General features: G+C 34.3%; 1 pseudogene; it reads left to right on the forward strand.

Moving 5' to 3' along the window:
• Positions 1–1,048: 1,048 nt before the first annotated feature.
• LOC146994355 (U2 spliceosomal RNA) lies at positions 1,049–1,221 on the forward strand (annotated as a pseudogene).
• The last annotated feature ends 7,466 nt before the right edge of the window (positions 1,222–8,687 follow it).

Consider the following 8,687-nt stretch of genomic DNA (forward strand, 5'->3'; position numbering starts at 1 on the left):
TATTTATTTTAACAAGCTAATAGAAATAGACACTAGATAATTTTTTTAAATATATATACATTTTTCTTTCTCTTTAGGAGGGAGGCTTGTTTTATAATTATTTTTTCTGTGTGAAGTTTGAATTATGAGCAGCATAATATGGAAGGAAATTTCAGTGGACTTTATATCTGTTTTTTATATATATCCGATTTGGAAAAAAGTTATCGTAGACTTATACAAATACTATTCACACATGTAGTAGTTCAGATATTTTACTTCTGCATTTTAAAAATTTTCTTCCGCACGTAATAAAAAGCGAATTGTAAATTTTATTTGCTACACGAATTTTTCAAATCTTATCGCCTTAAAATGGCGAAAACATACTGTAAACTTGATAAGTACGTTTGCTTGTTGGTCTCATTTTGATTCGAAGGTGTCTTTCTAAGGCATCTTCTTTGCAGTCATTTAGCAGAGCTTATTTGTTTACGTCGGCTTCACTCTCCTCGCAAAGCGATACCACAGACGCACTCTGTATGTATTCCAGCCTGTTTGGGCCTAATAAATCGAATACAGAATTTGTACTACGATATTTGTTTTTGCTTCATTTAGTACGAAACAACCTGTATATCTCTTGCCCAATACAGAAGTGATACTTGATATTGTGTTTGCATATTGTAACAATTTGTACTACGATATATGTTTTTGCTTCATTTAGTACGAAACAACCTGTATATCTCTAGCCCAATACAGAAGTGATACTTGATATTGTGTTTACATATTGTAATTTTGTGGCCTTCGCTAGGATGAGAGAAAAAATATTTGACCAGTAGTTAACAGTTAGAAGAAACTATGGGTAGTGTTTCTTGCAACCACTGCATGTTATCGTTTCTCGGCTTGTCGGCTAAGATCAAGTGAAGTAAATTGGTTACAGATTTTATTAATTGTTAATTGTAAATTTCTTCCGCTGAATAGTGAATTGCACGAAACAAACAATGAATCAAAATAAATCGCACTGCGTGCGTTATAGGTGAGACCGCAACGCCTACACCACTATGATGTAAAGTTGCAGTTAACATTTTTCAATAAATATCTGTTCTTATCAGTTTAAAATCTGATATGACACTGACAGAGTGTCCTGATTTAATCTAATTATTGAACACTCGGCTTGCGGTTAGGTATTTATACCGCCCTTGCCAAAGGTTGGCCCGTTATTGCACTGCCTCGGGGAGCGGCCTTACTAAAATTAAGAAAAGAATTTGCACGTTGCTTGTTTCCCTAAGTCCACAGCATGGCAGGAAAGAGAATGGCAATGTTTATAATATACTACACACACAAAATCATTATATCCTATCACGTAGTATCACACGTAAATATCATTTTCCGATAATACGTTCGTTATACGGAAAAGTTAGTGCGTTTCGCAAATTTATTGCATAGATATAAAAGGGTATTCAGTTTCTTGAGTCAGCAATAGTTAATTATCCAGAAGTGTAGGAAAAATCGCAGACATTTCCGAAATTTAGTGCTATTATTCAGAGTAACTTTTAAAGTATTATTCGAAAAGAATAAAGCTAATTAAATTTATTTTTTAATATTTAGTAAAGAACTAAACTACTTACATTATTAAATTTTAAAATATTTATAAACTGAGATACTCCTCACACATGCAATCAGAGCTGTATTACGTGATATTTTAATTGACGTCCGCTTCTCCTTCATATGTTACTAAAACGTTAGCATTGAAAGATCTATAAAATTAAAAATATAAATATTTCCATTGTTTTCATTAACACTGTAGCTGGAAATTTTTGTTCAAAAATCTCAATTTGTATGCTCTGTGTTTTGGGAAAAGGGGCTATTGCATCAAATATTGGCAACACCTTATTTCTAAGCCCCGCCTACTAAGAGAAACACTGCATTCCTCATAAGATGAGTTGAATTTCTACTGAATGTCGATGGTGCGTATTTCTATTATTTATGAGATTATCGTATTTCTATTCTATATTATTTTTAAATGTTAAATATATAAGCATAATAATTCTTTTTCCTAAGTGCTTTACGCCTATCATTATGTACTACTATTTGAAAACTGCAATGCATCATTTCAAAGATAAGCAGTGGTCACTTTTTTTAATATACATCGTTTGTCAAGATCTGCTAGTGATTTATACACATACGTGCAGCGCAATGGTTTAAGAACACTATTTTTAAAATTCGAATTTGAAGAGGCAAGTCTAAAGTTGTTTAAGTAATGGTACGATTAAAGAAGTTCAGGTTTAAGGTAATTCTTTACGTATAAATTTGAAAGAGATACTTATAATAACATCAAGTCATTTAAATTATATAGCTAGTAACAGGTTGATTGGTTAAGAGCCTTAGCTTTTTTTATACTTTCTTATTAAAAAAAAATTATTTAGGGAATCTGCAGGAAGTATGGAAAATAATAAAATAAAGTTAAATACAAATAAAATATGACGCTTGTAATATAAACACTGATATATATTTTAAAATAAACTACATTCAACTATATTCTTTCCCGTTGGAATTTTTTTTCTGTTTTTCTTTGTCTGTTCTTTAACTACGGTTTGAACTCAAGTGTTAATGACGAACATGATCAGTCCGTTATATATGTTTCTTTGTGTATTTTACACGGAAAATACGTTCAGAAGCCTATCTGAATGTTATCCACATATTTAACATTTAATTCATTCACTTATTTTTGCATCTATAAAAATATTCGTTTGCAGGAAAATAAAGTGTGAACTGTCAATTTTATTTTGCTACAAGAATTTTTGAATTTTTAGCCATGTCACAATCTCGTCTTAAATTTGACGAAACACACTGCAATTTGAGAAGTTCTTTGTTTCTGCCTCTCTTCACTATTAAAGGCAAGGCATTCTTGCCCTCACTTGGCAGGGCCTATTTGCTTCCCTCTGCTTCATTTTCCTAACAGAGCGACTGCAGACCCGACATCTCCATGTATCCTAATCTCCTTGTTTTGAACACAATAGGCTTTGTAGAAAGTCTTGTATTTGCCCACGTCTCTCTATTACTTTTCTACTGACCGTGTACCGCGTTAACAGACAGTTAACGCTGAAAAAAACTAAACTGGCATATAAACCAGTTTAGTTTTTTTAGATTAAATTTGAAAAATATTATGCAGAACAAAGTGTGAATTTTTAACAAAACTAAATTGAAATCTTCAGTTCCAGGTACACCTTCTTTTATTTCCAAGCCTCTTCTTCTGCGTACTGTGCTCTGAGGAGCAATTGTAGCTCCTAAATTTAAAATCGTTTAAATGTCAGTCGGAATTTCAAGAAGACGAATAAAATCAAATTACTAAATTTCAAATAACTTCGAATGTAATATATTCCAAATGATCAGAAAGTAAATGGAGGATTAATACCTGCATTTTTAGTTACAATGATTGGTTCGCATGTTTTTCTAATATGCCTAACCTACTTATTATGCTGAATTTTTTGCACACAGGATCCACATTTTATTACGGTCATTTGCTATTCTTATATTTTCACTTAGTCGTGCAGTCATGTTACGAATTTTGTATTTAGTTTGATATTTTTAGTAGAATTATAATTAAAATTTTTGAGTTTCCCCATCTATACAGCGCGGGGTAAATTTTAACAGACAGCTGCAAGGTCGGAAAAGTAAAAATATAGGATCACGTGCTTCTAACACTGAACAAATGGATAACTCTTTAATTTCATTTGAAATGACAGAAATGTAATAGAATACTGTGTTAGCTGTAACCGTAATTCCATCCTCTTTGTTTACCGGAAATTGCGAGAAGTAAAGAAATTACTGGAAATTTTTGGCGACCGATTGAAAGCTGTAAAATACCGGAGAGAGACATCTTAGTTCAGTTGCTGAATTAGTGTTATTGCGCCTTGTTTTAGTACTGTGTGAACTGAGATATCAGATTTAGCTTTCTCTTTAGAAGCGCATTTTGTGTGTGGGGGGGGGGACTTTTCTATCCATTAAAAATTTTTAGTAGTTTGAAGTCTAACTACTGATTAGACTGCGTGATATTGTGAACACTTGTACGAATATCTCTGATGAAAATTCCAACGTTCTGTTATATTTCTTTTGATAAGGATAATTTTTGTGAAAATTTTATCACACTTTTTGCATTCATTCTGTTACGAACCCGTACGCAAGCAACACTTTTTGGTGTCATAGGGTTATTGAACGCCAGTGACAAGACGAATGGTGAACAAATAAGGCAGTTGATGCCAAAGTTCGCTGCGTTCAAAGAAGAAATGAAAGCTGAAGAAGTTCCGTTAAAGAAGAGATGGAACCTGTTAAAGTAAAAATGAAACTGGGGAAAGAAAGATGGATTAGTTAAAGGGGAGAAAGTCGTTGAAGGAAAGATGGAATCTTGTCAAGAATCCGTTAAATCAGAGATAAGGGCTGCTAAAGAGGAAATGAAAAGTGAAATTACCTGCATAAGAGGAAACACATCTGAGGCTATGGAAGTCAGAACAGACTCAATTGAAAGTAAAGGTGGACAAATTGAAGCAAAGGTTTCTTCTGTCAAAGAACAAATAGAAAAGCGAGTTTTATCCGTGAACAACAAATCGTTTACAGAGTTTCTTGTGTCAAAAAAACAAACAGAAAGAAGATTTTTCTGCCGTCCAAACGCAAATCGAACAACAAATTGATGATATGTTTTCTGCAGGCGCCAAAGAAGTTCACGTGTTGAAGAATTTCGTAGCGACGCCAGGGAGCAATACTGATGGTTTACCCATGCCTGCTCGTTCCTCTCTAAATCTATCCAAGTATGATGAGAAGAGCTCCTCTCATATATATATAAGACACAATTTTCTATAGTGGCGGATGCGAATGCATGGGATTCACAAGTTAAGGCCTGTCGTCTCGCCTCTTCTCTAAAAGCAGACGCTGCGGATATTCTTCAACCTAGTTCAGAAAACCAGAGACTAGACTTTGAAGCTCTAACCGACAGAAGTGTTTAAAAGAGTACAGCAGGCTTCAATTAAAATCGTCTCACCATAATCCCCCAGAAACACTTCAGGAACATGCCACGGATGTCGAAAAGTTCTCATGTCGCCTTTTTTTTAGAATGCCCGTCAGAAACAAGAGAAATCCTGTTCTTGCAGTACTTCATGGACATCATCTGGGAACCTGAATTATAGAAAGCACTGCGAATGGCGGATGTCAAGGACTTAAAAAAAAAAAAAAAAAAAAAAAAAAAAAAAAAAAAAAAAAAAACACCGGGGGGAATTCCATTAATTTCGAGGTGGAAATTCTCCTTTTCACCTCTCTGGAATGGGATTACATATCTTGCAATCAGAGCCGTGTTGCTGTGTATTTTTTATTACTCACCACATCTATACCATTAGATGTTCCTAAAAAGGTTAGCGATAAAAGAACTTATACATTATCAAATAAAGTTTTTTTCAGTGATTTTCTCCTGTTTCCGTACCTAAGATTTTTCAAAATCAATATCTGCATTAAAAATGGGTTATAATATCAAACTCCAGCTACAGCTTATTTCTAATCACCGCCCACTGCAAGACGCTGGCGCTGTGCATACAGTGTTTTGAATTCTTTATTGCAGAAAAAAAAAAGTGAAAAAAAATTAAATAGAAATAATATAGGACGTTAATAATATAAAATTGTGACACTTTAAAGTAAGCCATATTCAATTATATTCTTCCTCCTTTGCAAGGGCCCACCAGCGGCCGAGCGGTAAAGTCGCTGAACACTGGTAGTTCGGTCCGAGGTTCGAATCCCGCGAACGGGCTGGCTGCATGGGCGTTTTCGTGGTGTTCCGCATGTGTAACGTCTATACGAGCCAGTTTCCGTTAGAAAATCATCCACGAAGGCATACCTCCTCTTAGGCAGATAGCCCTCGTGGCTTTGCCATAATCACACACACACTTCCTCCTTTGCAAGTTTTCTCTTTCTTTCTCTTTAAATGCTATTTTTAACGGTACAAATCTCTATCATAAAACCATGTTCTGCCGAATCTTGCGTCCATAAGCGCGCAAACGCGTTCATGTATCGTCTCATTAATATAAGAAGATGCTAATAGCTAATAAAGTATTATGGCTGAACTGAAAACTGCGTCTCGATTCAGATGTTAAATATAAACAAAACATTAAGAAGTTCCGAAAATAATCGATTACGCGAGCTTTAATTAAGACTGGGTGAAATTTCAGTTGCTCAAGTAACATCTGATGTTTAATAAATGCAGGAAACGATGGTTAGTAAATTTCAAAACGCAAAAACATTAAGATAAGTATAAAAAGAATTTAATCTGAATTCTATTTCTATTAGCTTGGTTTGCACTGAAACTTATGAAATGATATAATTACATTGTTTCTTGACCACAACACCTAAAAATTGCAGTGGCTCTTATTATATTCATATTGATATAAATTCTAAAAAAAATTGCATTTGTTCTTAATATCTTTATATTTATTTTAACAAGCTAATAGAAATAGACACTAGATAATTTTTTTTAATATATATACATTTTTCTTTCTCTTTAGGAGGGAGGCTTGTTTTATAATTATTGTTTCTGTGTGAAATTTGAATTATGAGCAGCATAATATGGAAGGAAATTTCAGTGGACTTTATAACTTTGATGGCTCTAGATACTGTCGTTTTTGTCACAGTGCGAGAAGCATACATTGTATTCATGCAGATTCTTCATTATTTAATTTCCTTACATTTAATACAGGGCGATAATATTTGGTTACAACAATTTGCAAGAAGACACGGACATTTATAGTAAAACAGCGCAAAATGCCGCTTCGAAACTAACAGCCTTTCCAGGCTACCGCCCTTTTAGGCCAATAAATTAAATTAACAGTAAATTAAAAAAAAAATCATATGCAGAACTAAAAATAAATTTTATAAAAATCACTATAAAATACAAGCAAAATTAATTATTACGGTTAAATACAATTTTAATATTAGAATTAAATGTATAAACATTTTTAAGGAGCCAAAAGTGTTTGTCACTGTTTTGTATTCTGAAATATAATTGAAATAAAATCCCTTTATAGAAATTGTGCTATATTACTCATCTGTAATTTTAAAAAAGCAGCACAATTTAAATTTTAAATAACTTAACAACAAAACTTTCAAAAATTCTTTTTAATTATTTTAGTACTTTTTATTTATTTACACCAATAAAAAAGCATAAAAATTGCAAGAGAAAATTGCTTGTTTGAAATTTTCTATTAGTTCAGATTTAAAATATTATTTTTTAAAAGAAGTAGTTACAAATTTCCTTATAGCATAGGAAAATCTAAAAAAATATCCAGCCCTGAAAACATGCTATAGCTTTATAATTATTTGGAACGTTAATTATGCTTGATAAATATGCTAAATTTTTAAAAATCAATCTCAATTTCAAAAATAAAACTATGTAGAACTTCTAATTTGTGAGATGAGGCGCTACAACCAGCTTTTTCTTGACAATTATACACGCTGCTATAGGCAACCACTGTTAAATTTCTGCAAGTCGTCCCTACTCCTCCGGATGTGATCAAGGTGACAGCCGGCAACGCCTCAGGTTTTCTCCCTCGTCTATTTCATATAAAGTCCGTGGCCACATCACAAGGACACTAATGAACAACTCCTCCGCTTCCCGTTCCTTATCTCAGGACACGCCCCCTAGCAAGTTATGCGAAATCTGTGGGACATCCTTCAGGAAGAACGCAAAGTTGAAAAGCCACCTCAAGTTACAGGCAAAACATGCAGCTTCAGTAAGGTCGAAACCCTCGCCTTCCTCTGAGTCCAGCAACAGGCAGCAAGATTTATCCTAGGCCTCACCCCTTGCTAGCCATAAGCATTGGAGTACAGCTGCTGGCCACGCCCACTCCGTTGCTCCCACATGCAATCACGGGACAACTGATGAACCCTGCACGACCGCTGCAGCTGCAACGATTCGACATCCTACCAACACAGTCGCTACACCCGTGCCTGACCCTGATGTGCTGATCGTCTGCCTAACAGTACTGATGGCGACACTCCCTCTTATGTCGCCAGAAGGAATGCTTCGCTACAGTCTAGTGTGCGGAAGTCTGCATCACCACACGTAGGGGCTTACGGACTAGTCCTGCTTGCCAGTCGTCGCATGATGTGAACCATCCAGTGCCACCAGTGTCCGTCACCATCCAGTGCCACCTACTCTCCAGATGTAGTGATGGTTGTTGAAATTATTCTTTTTCTCTAACGTAACAATTTTTCTTTTATTATTTATCGTTTGTCGCCGACGAGGTCACGTGACAGGCGGCAGAAAAAGAATGTAATAACTCTTTTAGTTTAGTTTTGAGTTTGACGTTTGAAATGATCTGTTCTTGGCCGCATAGCTGTAATCAACAATTATAATAATTGTTCTTGATAAACTAATCTTGGTCCTATAATGGGAAATTTATATTATTTGTAAATTTTGTGTTTTGAATAATGTAAATAATGTACATACGCTCTTCATTAAATATTTCTGTGTTTCAACTGGAAGTTCTTATTTTCAAGTTCAGTCTTTACGTGAAAATGGTATATTGACTCTTGAAATACTAGTATATTCTTGATTTTAAATTGATGCTCTCCCAACTCGTGAATAAAATAGAATCGCGAATTGTGATCATAACGTAACAAATTTTATACATTTTTTGGTGCCGAAATTCCCGGACCTTTAGATATTACGAAATCGAAAG

The sequence above is a fragment of the Stegodyphus dumicola genome, chromosome 11 (genome assembly GCF_044657685.1).
Source record: "Stegodyphus dumicola isolate Sdum_Otavi_A_Nest chromosome 11, ASM4465768v1".
Taxonomy (NCBI): domain Eukaryota; kingdom Metazoa; phylum Arthropoda; class Arachnida; order Araneae; family Eresidae; genus Stegodyphus; species Stegodyphus dumicola.